A 15,050-nucleotide genomic window follows, 5' to 3' on the forward strand; every position below is an offset into this window, starting at 1 on the left:
AAATAGCGTTTGCAAATATCTGCCTATCGTAGCAATAGTATTCTAATGCTTCTTAAAACGCGATATCGCATCTCATTTCTATGTTTCATGGTAAGATATAATATGATTTGCGAAGTGTCATGTATTCCTCGTCTACACTTCAAATGAATGTAAATGCGACACTTCCTTGCAAGGAAATAGCGTTTGCAGATGTTTACGTATCGAAGCAATAGAGTTTTAATGCTTCCTAAAACGCGATATCGCATCTCATTTATATGTTTCATGGCAAGATGTAATATGATTTGCGAAGTGTCATGTATTCCTCGTCTACACTTCAAATTAGTGTAAATGCGACACTTCCTTGCTAGGAAATAGCGTCTGCAGATGTCTAGGTATCGTAGCAATAGAGTTCTAATGATTCTTAAAACGCGATATCGCATCTCATTTCTATGTTTCATGATAAGATATGATATGATTTGCGAAGTGTTATGTATTCCTCGTCTACACTTCAAATGAATGTAAATGCGACACTTCCTTGTAAGGAAATAGCGTCTGCAGATGTCTACGTATCGAAGCAATAGTGTTCTAATGCTTCTTAAAACGCGATATCGCATCTCATTTCTATGTTTCATGGTAAGATATAATATGATTTGCGAAGTATCATGTATTCCTCGTCTACACTTCAAATGAATGTAAATGCGACACGTCCTTGCTAGGAAATAGCGTCTGCAGATGTCAAGGTATCGTAGCAATAGAGTTCTAATGCTTCTTAAAACGCGATATCGCATCTCATTTCTATGTTTCATGGTAAGATATAATATGATTTGCGAAGTGTTATGTATTCCTCGTCTACACTTCAAATGAATGTGAATGCGACACTTCCTTGCAAGGAAATAGCGTTTGCAGATGTCTACGTATCGAAGCAATAAAGTTGAAGTGCTTCTTAAAACGAGATATTGCATCTCATATCTATGTTTCATGATAAGATATAATATTCATTGCGAAGTGTTATGCATTCCTCGTCTACGATTCAAATGAATGTAAATGCGACACTTCCTTGCAAGGAAATAGCGTTTGCAGATGTTTACGTATCGAAGCAATAGAGTTCAAATGCTTCTTAAAACGAGATATTGCATCTCATATCTATGTTTCATGATAAGATATAATATTCATTGCGAAGTGTTATGCATTCCTCGTCCACACATCAAATGAATGTAAATGCGACACTTCCTTGCAAGGAAATAGCGTTTGCAGATGTCTACGTATCGTAGCAATGGATTTCTGATGCTTCTTAGAACGCGATATCGCATCTCATTTCTATGTTTCATGGTAAGATATAATATGATTTGCGAAGTGTCATGTATTCCTCGTCTACACTTCAAATGAATGTAAATGCGACACTTCCTTGCAAGGAAATGGCGTTTGCAGATGTCTACGTATCGTAGCAATAGATTTCTAATGCTTCTTAAAACGCGATATCGCATCTCATTTCTATGTTTCATGGTAAGATATAATATGATTTGCGAAGTGTTATGTATTCCTCGTCTACACTTCAAATGAATGTAAATACGACACTTCCTTGCAAGGAAATAGCGTTTGCAAATATCTGCCTATCGTAGCAATAGTATTCTAATGCTTCTTAAAACGCGATATCGCATCTCACTTCTATGTTTCATGGTAAGTTATAATATGATTTGCGAAGTGTTATGTATTCCTCGTCTACACTTCAAATGAATGTAAATGCGACACTTCCTTGCAAGGAAATAGCGTTTGCAGATGTCTACGTATCGAAGCAATAGAGTTCAAATGCTTCTTAAAAAGAGTTATTGCATCTCATACCTATGTTTCATGATAAGATATAATATTCATTGCGAAGTGTTATGCATTTCTCGTCTACGATACAAATGAATGTAAATGCGACACTTCCTTGCAAGGAAATAGCGTTTGCAGATGTCTACGTATCGTAGCAATAGAGTTCTTATGATTCTTAAAACGCGATATCGCATCTCATTTCTATGTTTCATGGTAAGGTATAATATTCATTGCAAAGTGTTATGTATTCCTCGTCTATACTTCAAATGAATGTGAATGCGACACTTCCTCGCTAGGAAATAGCGTCTGCAGATGTCTAGGTATCGTAGTAATAGAGTTCTAATGCTTCTTAAAACGAGATATTGCATCTCATATCTATGTTTCATGATAAGATATAATATTCATTGCGACGTGTTATGCATTCCTCGTCTACGATTCAAATGAAAGTAAATGCGACACATCCTTGCAAGGAAATAGCGTTTGCAGATGCCTACGTATCGAAGCAATAGAGTTCAAATGCTTCTTAAAACGAGATATTGCAACTCATATCTATGTTTCATGATAAGATATAATATTCATTGCGAAGTGTTATGCATTCCTCGTCCACACATCAAATGAATGTAAATGCGACACTTCCTTGCAAGGAAATAGCGTTTGCAGATGTCAACGTATCGTAGCAATGGATTTCTGATGCTTCTTAGAACGCGATATCGCATCTAATTCCTATGTTTCATGGTAAGATATAATATGATTTGCGAAGTGTCATGTATTCCTCGTCTACACTTCAAATGAATGTAAATGCGACACTTCCTTGCAAGGAAATGGCGTTTGCAGATGTCTACGTATCGTAGCAATAGATTTCTAATGCTTCTTAAAACGCGATATCGCATCTCATTTCTATGTTTCATGGTAAGATATAATATGATTTGCGAAGTGTCATGTATTCCTCGTCTACACTTCAAATGAATGTAAATGCGACACATCCTTGCAAGGAAATAGCGTTTGCAGATGTCTACGTATCGAAGCAATAGTGTTCTAATGCTTCTTAAAACGCGATATCGCATCTCATTTCTATGTTTCATGGTAAGATATAATATGATTTGCGAAGTATCACGTATTCCCCGTCTACACTTCAAATGAATTTAAATGCGACACTTCCTTGCAAGGAAATAGCGTTTGCAGATGTCTACGTATCGAAGCAATAGAGTTCAAATGCTTCTTAAAACGCGATATCGCATCTCATTTCAATGTTTCATGGTAAGATATAATATGATTTGCGAAGTGCTATGCATTCCTCGTCTACGATGCAAATGAACGTAAATGCGACACTTCCTTCCAAGGAAATAGCGTTTGCAGATGTCTACGTATGGTAACAATAGAGTTCTTATGATACTTAAAACGCGATATCGCATCTCATATCTATGATTCATGGTAAGATATAATATGATTTGCGAAGTGTTATGTATTCCTCGTCTACACTACAAATCAATGTAAATACGACACTTCCTTGCAAGGAAATAGCGTTTGCAGATGTCTACCTATCGTAGCAATAGAGTTCTAATGCTTCTTAAAACGCGACATCGCATCTCATTTCTATGTTTCATGGTAAGATATAATATGATTTGCGAAGTGTTATACATTCCTCGTCTACACCTCAAATGAATGTAAATGCTACACTTCCTTGCAAGGAATTAGCGTTTGCAGATGTCTACGTGTCGAAGCAATAGAGTTCAAATGCTTCTTAAAACGCGATATCGCATCTCATTTCTATGTTTCATGGTAAGATATAATATGATTTGCGAAGTGTTATGTATTCCTCGTCTACACATCAAATGAATGTAAATGCGACACTTCCTTGCAAGGAAATAGCGTTTGCAGATGTTTACGCATCGTAGCAATAGAGTTCTAATGCTTCTTAAAACGCGATATCGCATCTCATTTCTATGTTTCATGGTAAGATATAATATGATTTGCGAAGTGTCATGTATTCCTCGTCTACACTTCAAATGAATGTAAATGCGACACTTCCTTGCAAGGAAATAGCGTTTGCAGATGTCTACGTATCGAAGCAATAGAGTTTTAATGCTTCTTAAAACGCGATATCGCATTTCATTTCTGTGTTTCATGGTAAGATGTAATATGATTTGCGAGATGTTATGTATTCCTCGTCTACACTTCAAATTAATGTAAATGCGACACTTCCTTGTAAGGAAATTGCGTTTGCAAATGTCTACGTATCGTAGCAATAGAGTTCAAATGCTTCTTAAAACGCGATATCGCATCTCATTTCTATGTATCATGGTAAGATATAATATTCATTGCGAAGTGTTATGCATTCCTCGTCTACGATTCAAATGAAAGTAAATGCGACACTTCCTTGCAAGGAAACAGCGATTGCAGATGTCTACGTATCGTAGCAATAGAGTTCAAATGCTTCTTAAAACGCGATATCGCATCTCATTTCTATGTTTCATGGTAAGATATAATATGATTTGCGAAGTGTTATGTATTCCTCGTCTACACCTCAAATGAATGTAAATGCGACACTTCCTTGCAAGGAAATAGCGTTTGCAGATGTCTACGTATCGTAGCAATAGAGCTCTTATAATTCTTAAAACGCGATTTCGCATCTCATTTCTATGTTTCATGGTAAGGTATAATATGATTTGCGAAGTGTTATGTATTCCTCGTCTACACATCAAATGAATGTAAATGCGACACTTCCTTGCAAGGAAATAGCGTTTGCAGATGTTTACGTATCGTAGCAATAGAGTTCTTATGCTTCTTAAAACGCGATATCGCATCTCATTTCTATGTTTCATGGTAAGATGTAATATGATTTGCGAAGTGTTCTGTATTCCTCGTCTACACTTCAAATGAATGTGAATGCGACACTTCCTTGCAAGGAAATAGCGCTTGCAGATGTCTACGTATCGAAGCAATAAAGTTGAAATGCTTCTTAAAACGAGATATTGCATCTCATATCTATGTTTCATGATAAGATATAATATTCATTGCGAAGTGTTATGCATTCCTCGTCTACGATTCAAATGAATGTAAATGCGACACTTCCTTGCTTGGAAATAGCGTCTGCAGATGTTTACGTATCGAAGCAATAGAGTTCAAATGCTTCTTAAAACGAGATATTGCATCTCATATCTATGTTTCATGATAAGATATAATATTCATTGCGAAGTGTTATGCATTCCTCGTCTACGATTCAAATGAATGTAAACGCGACACTTCCTTGCAAGGAAAGCGCGTTTGCTGATGTCTACGTATCGAAGCAATAGTGTTCTAAAGCTTCTTAAATCGCGATATCGCATCTCATTTCTATGTTTCATGGTAAGATATAATATGATTTGCGAAGTATCACGTATTCCCCGTCTACACATCAAGTGAATGTAAATGCGACACTTCCTTGCAAGGAAATAGCGTTTGCAGATGTCTACGTATCGTAACAATAGATTTCTAATGCTTCTTAAAACGGCGATATCGCATCTCATTTCTATGTTTCATGGCAAGATATAATATGATTTGCGAAGTGTTATGTATTCCTCGTCTACACTTCAAATGAATGTAAATGCGACACTTCCTTGCAAGGAAATAGCGTTTGCAGATGTCTACGTATCGAAGCAATAGAGTTCAAATGCTTCTTAAAACGCGATATCGCATCTCATTTCTATGTTTCATGGTAAGATATAACATGATTTGCGAAGTGATATGTATACCTCGTCTGCACTTCAAATGAATGTGAATGCGATACTTCCTCGCTAGGAAATAGCGTTTGCAGATGTCTACGTATCGTAGCAATAGATTTCTAATGCTTCTTAAAACGGCGATATCGCATCTCATTTCTATGTTTCATGGTAAGATATAATATGATTTGCGAAGTGTTATGTATTCCTCGTCTACACTTCAAATGAATGTGAATGCGACACTTCCTTGCAAGGAAATAGCGTTTGCAGATGTCTACGTATCGAAGCAATAAAGTTGAAGTGCTTCTTAAAATGAGATATTGCATCTCATATCTATGTTTCATGATAAGATATAATATTCATTGCGAAGTGTTATGCATTCCTCGTCTACGATTCAAATGAATGTAAATGCGACACTTCCTTGCAAGGAAATAGCGTTTGCAGATGTCTACGTATCGTAGCAATGGATTTCTGATGCTTCTTAGAACGCGATATCGCATCTCATTTCTATGTTTCATGGTAAGATATAATATGATTTGCGAAGTGTCATGTATTCCTCGTCTACACTTCAAATGAATGTAAATGCGACACTTCCTTGCAAGGAAATGGCGTTTGCAGATGTCTACGTATCGTAGCAATAGATTTCTAATGCTTCTTAAAACGCGATATCGCATCTCATTTCTATGTTTCATGGTAAGATATAATATGATTTGCGAAGTGTTATGTATTCCTCGTCTACACTTCAAATGAATGTAAATACGACACTTCCTTGCAAGGAAATAGCGTTTGCAAATATCTGCCTATCGTAGCAATAGTATTCTAATGCTTCTTAAAACGCGATATCGCATCTCATTTCTATGTTTCATGGTAAGATATAATATGATTTGCGAAGTGTCATGTATTCCTCGTCTACACTTCAAATGAATGTAAATGCGACACTTCCTTGCAAGGAAATAGCGTTTGCAGATGTTTACGTATCGAAGCAATAGAGTTTTAATGCTTCCTAAAACGCGATATCGCATCTCATTTATATGTTTCATGGCAAGATGTAATATGATTTGCGAAGTGTCATGTATTCCTCGTCTACACTTCAAATTAGTGTAAATGCGACACTTCCTTGCTAGGAAATAGCGTCTGCAGATGTCTAGGTATCGTAGCAATAGAGTTCTAATGATTCTTAAAACGCGATATCGCATCTCATTTCTATGTTTCATGATAAGATATGATATGATTTGCGAAGTGTTATGTATTCCTCGTCTACACTTCAAATGAATGTAAATGCGACACTTCCTTGCAAGGAAATAGCGTCTGCAGATGTCTACGTATCGAAGCAATAGTGTTCTAATGCTTCTTAAAACGCGATATCGCATCTCATTTCTATGTTTCATGGTAAGATATAATATGATTTGCGAAGTATCATGTATTCCTCGTCTACACTTCAAATGAATGTAAATGCGACACGTCCTTGCTAGGAAATAGCGTCTGCAGATGTCAAGGTATCGTAGCAATAGAGTTCTAATGCTTCTTAAAACGCGATATCGCATCTCATTTCTATGTTTCATGGTAAGATATAATATGATTTGCGAAGTGTTATGTATTCCTCGTCTACACTTCAAATGAATGTGAATGCGACACTTCCTTGCAAGGAAATAGCGTTTGCAGATGTCTACGTATCGAAGCAATAAAGTTGAAGTGCTTCTTAAAACGAGATATTGCATCTCATATCTATGTTTCATGATAAGATATAATATTCATTGCGAAGTGTTATGCATTCCTCGTCTACGATTCAAATGAATGTAAATGCGACACTTCCTTGCAAGGAAATAGCGTTTGCAGATGTTTACGTATCGAAGCAATAGAGTTCAAATGCTTCTTAAAACGAGATATTGCATCTCATATCTATGTTTCATGATAAGATATAATATTCATTGCGAAGTGTTATGCATTCCTCGTCCACACATCAAATGAATGTAAATGCGACACTTCCTTGCAAGGAAATAGCGTTTGCAGATGTCTACGTATCGTAGCAATGGATTTCTGATGCTTCTTAGAACGCGATATCGCATCTCATTTCTATGTTTCATGGTAAGATATAATATGATTTGCGAAGTGTCATGTATTCCTCGTCTACACTTCAAATGAATGTAAATGCGACACTTCCTTGCAAGGAAATGGCGTTTGCAGATGTCTACGTATCGTAGCAATAGATTTCTAATGCTTCTTAAAACGCGATATCGCATCTCATTTCTATGTTTCATGGTAAGATATAATATGATTTGCGAAGTGTTATGTATTCCTCGTCTACACTTCAAATGAATGTAAATACGACACTTCCTTGCAAGGAAATAGCGTTTGCAAATATCTGCCTATCGTAGCAATAGTATTCTAATGCTTCTTAAAACGCGATATCGCATCTCACTTCTATGTTTCATGGTAAGTTATAATATGATTTGCGAAGTGTTATGTATTCCTCGTCTACACTTCAAATGAATGTAAATGCGACACTTCCTTGCAAGGAAATAGCGTTTGCAGATGTCTACGTATCGAAGCAATAGAGTTCAAATGCTTCTTAAAAAGAGTTATTGCATCTCATACCTATGTTTCATGATAAGATATAATATTCATTGCGAAGTGTTATGCATTTCTCGTCTACGATACAAATGAATGTAAATGCGACACTTCCTTGCAAGGAAATAGCGTTTGCAGATGTCTACGTATCGTAGCAATAGAGTTCTTATGATTCTTAAAACGCGATATCGCATCTCATTTCTATGTTTCATGGTAAGGTATAATATTCATTGCAAAGTGTTATGTATTCCTCGTCTATACTTCAAATGAATGTGAATGCGACACTTCCTCGCTAGGAAATAGCGTCTGCAGATGTCTAGGTATCGTAGTAATAGAGTTCTAATGCTTCTTAAAACGAGATATTGCATCTCATATCTATGTTTCATGATAAGATATAATATTCATTGCGACGTGTTATGCATTCCTCGTCTACGATTCAAATGAAAGTAAATGCGACACATCCTTGCAAGGAAATAGCGTTTGCAGATGCCTACGTATCGAAGCAATAGAGTTCAAATGCTTCTTAAAACGAGATATTGCAACTCATATCTATGTTTCATGATAAGATATAATATTCATTGCGAAGTGTTATGCATTCCTCGTCCACACATCAAATGAATGTAAATGCGACACTTCCTTGCAAGGAAATAGCGTTTGCAGATGTCAACGTATCGTAGCAATGGATTTCTGATGCTTCTTAGAACGCGATATCGCATCTAATTCCTATGTTTCATGGTAAGATATAATATGATTTGCGAAGTGTCATGTATTCCTCGTCTACACTTCAAATGAATGTAAATGCGACACTCGCTCGCTAGGAAATAGCGTTTGCAGATGTCTACGTATCGTAGCAATAGAGTTCTAATGCTTCTTAAAACGCGATATCGCATCTCATTTCTATGTTTCATGGTAAGATATAACATGATTTGCGAAGTGTCATGTATTCCTCGTCTACACCTCAAATGAATGTAAATACGACACTTCCTTGCAGGGAAATAGCGTTTGCAGATGTCTACGTATCGAAGCAATAGAGTTCAAATGCTTCTTAAAACGAGATATTGCATCTCATATATATGTTTCATGATAAGATATAATATACATTGCGAAGTGTTATGCATTCCTCGTCTACGATTCAAATGAAAGTAAATGCGACACTTCCTTGCAAGGAAATAGCGTTTGCAGATGTCTACGTATCGTAGCAATGGATTTCTAATGCTTCTTAGAACGCGATATCGCATCTCATTTCTATGTTTCATGGTAAGATATAATATGATTTGCGAAGTGTCATGTATTCCTCGTCTACACTTCAAATGAATGTAAATGCGACACATCCTTGCAAGGAAATAGCGTTTGCAGATGTCTACGTATCGAAGCAATAGTGTTCTAATGCTTCTTAAAACGCGATATCGCATCTCATTTCTATGTTTCATGGTAAGATATAATATGATTTGCGAAGTATCACGTATTCCCCGTCTACACTTCAAATGAATTTAAATGCGACACTTCCTTGCAAGGAAATAGCGTTTGCAGATGTCTACGTATCGTAGCAATAGTGTTCTAATGCTTTTTAAAACGCGATATCGCATCTCATTTCTATGTTTCATGGTAAGATATAATATGATTTGCGAAGTGTTATGTATTCTTCGTCTACACTTCAAATGAATGTAAATGCGACACTCGCTCGCTAGGAAATAGCGTTTGCAGATGTCTACGTATCGTAGCAATAGATTTCTAATGCTTCTTAAAACGGCGATATCGCATCTCATTTCTATGTTTCATGGTAAGGTATAATATGATTTGCGAAGTGTTATGTATTCCTCGTCTACACCTCAAATGAATGTAAATGCGACACTTCCTTGCAGGGAAATAGCGTTTGCAGATGTCTACGTATCGAAGCAATAGAGTTCAAATGCTTCTTAAAGCGAGATACTGCATATCATATCTATGTTTCATGATAAGATATAATATACATTGCGAAGTGTTATGCATTCCTCGTCTACGATTCAAATGAAAGTAAATGCGACACTTCCTTGCAAGGAAATGGCGTTTGCAGATGTCTACGTATCGTAGCAATAGATTTCTAATGCTTCTTAAAACGCGATATCGCATCTCATTTCTGTGTTTCATGGTAAGATATAATATGATTTGCGAAGTGTCATGTATTCCTCGTCTACACTTCAAATGAATGTAAATGCGACACATCCTTGCAAGGAAATAGCGTTTGCAGATGTCTACGTATCGAAGCAATAGAGTTCAAATGCTTCTTAAAACGCGATATCGCATCTCATTTCTATGTTTCATGGTAAGATATAACATGATTTGCGAAGTGATATGTATACCTCGTCTGCACTTCAAATGAATGTGAATGCGATACTTCCTCGCTAGGAAATAGCGTTTGCAGATGTCTACGTATCGTAGCAATAGATTTCTAATGCTTCTTAAAACGGCGGTATCGCATCTCATTTCTATGTTTCATGGTAAGATATAATATGATTTGCGAAGTGTTATGTATTCCTCGCCTACACTTCAAATGAATGTAAATGCGACACTTCCTTGCAAGGAAATAGCAATTGCAGATGTCTACCTATCGTAGCATTAGAGTTCCAAAGCTTCTTAAAACGCGATATCGCATCTCATTTCTATGTTTCATGGTAAGATATAATATGATTTGCGAAGTGTTATGTATTCCTCGTCTACACTTCAAATGAATGTGAATGCGACACTTCCTTGCAAGGAAATAGCGTTTGCAGATGTCTACGTATCGAAGCAATAAAGTTGAAGTGCTTCTTAAAACGAGATATTGCATCTCATATCTATGTTTCATGATAAGATATAATATTCATTGCGAAGTGTTATGCATTCCTCGTCTACGATTCAAATGAATGTAAATGCGACACTTCCTTGCAAGGAAATAGCGTTTGCAGATGTCTACGTATCGTAGCAATGGATTTCTGATGCTTCTTAGAACGCGATATCGCATCTCATTTCTATGTTTCATGGTAAGATATAATATGATTTGCGAAGTGTCATGTATTCCTCGTCTACACTTCAAATGAATGTAAATGCGACACTTCCTTGCAAGGAAATGGCGTTTGCAGATGTCTACGTATCGTTGCAATAGATTTCTAATGCTTCTTAAAACGCGATATCGCATCTCATTTCTATGTTTCATGGTAAGATATAATATGATTTGCGAAGTGTTATGTATTCCTCGTCTACACTTCAAATGAATGTAAATACGACACTTCCTTGCAAGGAAATAGCGTTTGCAAATATCTGCCTATCGTAGCAATAGTATTCTAATGCTTCTTAAAACGCGATATCGCATCTCACTTCTATGTTTCATGGTAAGTTATAATATGATTTGCGAAGTGTTATGTATTCCTCGTCTACACTTCAAATGAATGTAAATGCGACACTTCCTTGCAAGGAAATAGCGTTTGCAGATGTCTACGTATCGAAGCAATAGAGTTCAAATGCTTCTTAAAAAGAGTTATTGCATCTCATACCTATGTTTCATGATAAGATATAATATTCATTGCGAAGTGTTATGCATTTCTCGTCTACGATTCAAATGAATGTAAATGCGACACTTCCTTGCAAGGAAACAGCGTTTGCAGATGTCTACCTATCGTAGCAATAGAGTTCTAATGCTTCTTAAAACGCTATATCGCATCTCATTTCTATGTTTCATGGTAAGATATAATATTCATTGCGAAGTGTTATGCATTCCTCGTCTACGATTCAAATGAAAGTAAATGCGATACTTCCTTGCAAGGAAATAGCGTTTGCAGATGTCTACGTATCGAAGCAATAGAGTTCAAATGCTTCTTAAAAAGAGTTATTGCATCTCATACCTATGTTTCATGATAAGACATAATATTCATTGCGAAGTGTTATGCATTTCTCGTCTACGATTCAAATGAATGTAAATGCGACACTTCCTTGCAAGGAAACAGCGTTTGCAGATGTCTACGTATCGTTGCAATAGATTTCTAATGCTTCTTAAAACGCGATATCGCATCTCATTTCTATGTTTCATGGTAAGATATAATATGATTTGCGAAGTGTTATGTATTCCTCGTCTACACTTCAAATGAATGTGAATGCGACACTTCCTTGCAAGGAAATAGCGTTTGCAGATGTCTACGTATCGAAGCAATAAAGTTGAAGTGCTTCTTAAAACGAGATATTGCATCTCATATCTATGTTTCATGATAAGATATAATATTCATTGCGAAGTGTTATGCATTCCTCGTCTACGATTCAAATGAATGTAAATGCGACACTTCCTTGCTTGGAAATAGCGTCTGCAGATGTTTACGTATCGAAGCAATAGAGTTCAAATGCTTCTTAAAACGAGATATTGCATCTCATATCTATGTTTCATGATAAGATATAATATTCATTGCGAAGTGTTATGCATTCCTCGTCCACACATCAAATGAATGTAAATGCGACACTTCCTTGCAAGGAAATAGCGTTTGCAGATGTCTACGTATCGTAGCAATGGATTTCTGATGCTTCTTAGAACGCGATATCGCATCTCATTTCTATGTTTCATGAAAAGATATAATATGATTTGCGAAGTGTCATGTATTCCTCGTCTACACTTCAAATGAATGTAAATGCGACACTTCCTTGCAAGGAAATGGCGTTTGCAGATGTCTACGTATCGTAGCAATAGATTTCTAATGCTTCTTAAAACGCGATATCGCATCTCATTTCTATGTTTCATGGTAAGATATAATATGATTTGCGAAGTGTTATGTATTCCTCGTCTACACTTCAAATGAATGTAAATACGACACTTCCTTGCAAGGAAATAGCGTTTGCAAATATCTGCCTATCGTAGCAATAGTATTCTAATGCTTCTTAAAACGCGATATCGCATCTCACTTCTATGTTTCATGGTAAGTTATAATATGATTTGCGAAGTGTTATGTATTCCTCGTCTACACTTCAAATGAATGTAAATGCGACACTTCCTTGCAAGGAAATAGCGTTTGCAGATGTCTACGTATCGAAGCAATAGAGTTCAAATGCTTCTTAAAAAGAGTTATTGCATCTCATACCTATGTTTCATGATAAGATATAATATTCATTGCGAAGTGTTATGCATTTCTCGTCTACGATACAAATGAATGTAAATGCGACACTTCCTTGCAAGGAAATAGCGTTTGCAGATGTCTACGTATCGTAGCAATAGAGTTCTTATGATTCTTAAAACGCGATATCGCAACTCATTTCTATGTTTCATGGTAAGGTATAATATTCATTGCAAAGTGTTATGTATTCCTCGTCTATACTTCAAATGAATGTGAATGCGACACTTCCTCGCTAGGAAATAGCGTCTGCAGATGTCTAGGTATCGTAGTAATAGAGTTCTAATGCTTCTTAAAACGAGATATTGCATCTCATATCTATGTTTCATGATAAGATATAATATTCATTGCGACGTGTTATGCATTCCTCGTCTACGATTCAAATGAAAGTAAATGCGACACATCCTTGCAAGGAAATAGCGTTTGCAGATGCCTACGTATCGAAGCAATAGAGTTCAAATGCTTCTTAAAACGAGATATTGCATCTCATATCTATGTTTCATGATAAGATATAATATTCATTGCGAAGTGTTATGCATTCCTCGTCCACACATCAAATGAATGTAAATGCGACACTTCCTTGCAAGGAAATAGCGTTTGCAGATGTCTACGTATCGTAGCAATGGATTTCTGATGCTTCTTAGAACGCGATATCGCATCTCATTTCTATGTTTCATGGTAAGATATAATATGATTTGCGAAGTGTCATGTATTCCTCGTCTACACTTCAAATGAATGTAAATGCGACACTCGCTCGCTAGGAAATAGCGTTTGCAGATGTCTACGTATCGTAGCAATAGAGTTCTAATGCTTCTTAAAACGCGATATCGCATCTCATTTCTATGTTTCATGGTAAGATATAATATGATTTGCGAAGTATCACGTATTCCCCGTCTACACTTCAAATGAATTTAAATGCGACACTTCCTTGCAAGGAAATAGCGTTTGCAGATGTCTACGTATCGTAGCAATAGAGTTCTAATGCTTTTTAAAACGCGATATCGCATCTCATTTCTATGTTTCATGGTAAGATATAATATGATTTGCGAAGTATCACGTATTCCCCGTCTACACTTCAAATGAATTTAAATGCGACACTTCCTTGCAAGGAAATAGCGTTTGCAGATGTCTACGTATCGTAGCAATAGAGTTCTAATGCTTTTTAAAACGCGATATCGCATCTCATTTCTATGTTTCATGGTAAGATATAATATGATTTGCGAAGTGTTATGTATTCTTCGTCTACACTTCAAATGAATGTAAATGCGACACTCGCTCGCTAGGAAATAGCGTTTGCAGATGTCTACGTATCTTAGCAATAGAGGTCTAATGCTTCTTAAAACGCAATATGGCATCTCCTTTCTATGTTTCATGGTAAGAGATACTATGATTTGCGAAGTGTTATGTATTCCTCGTCTACACTTCAAATGAAGGTAAATGCGACACTTCCTTGCAAGGAAATAGAGTTTGCAGATGTCTACGTATCGAAGCAATAGAGTTCAAATGCTTCTTAAAACGCGATATCGCATCTCATTTCTATGATTCATGGTAAGATATAATGTGATTTGCGAAGTGTTATGCATTCCTCGTCTACGATTCAAATGAACGTAAATGCGACACTTCCTTCCAAGGAAGTAGCGTTTGCAGATGTCTACGTATCGTAACAATAGAGTTCTTATGATACTTAAAACGCGATATCGCATCTCATCTCTATGATTCATGGTAAGATATAATATGGTTTTCGAAGTGTTATGTATTCCTCGTCTACACTTCAAATGAATGTAAATGCGACACTTCCTTGCAAGGAAATAGCAACTGCAGATGTCTACCTATCGTAGCATTAGAGTTCCAATGCTTCTTAAAACGCGATATCGCATCTCATTTCTAT

This window comes from Xylocopa sonorina, unplaced genomic scaffold (genome assembly GCF_050948175.1).
Source record: "Xylocopa sonorina isolate GNS202 unplaced genomic scaffold, iyXylSono1_principal scaffold0050, whole genome shotgun sequence".
In the NCBI taxonomy this organism is placed as follows: Eukaryota; Metazoa; Arthropoda; class Insecta; order Hymenoptera; family Apidae; genus Xylocopa; species Xylocopa sonorina.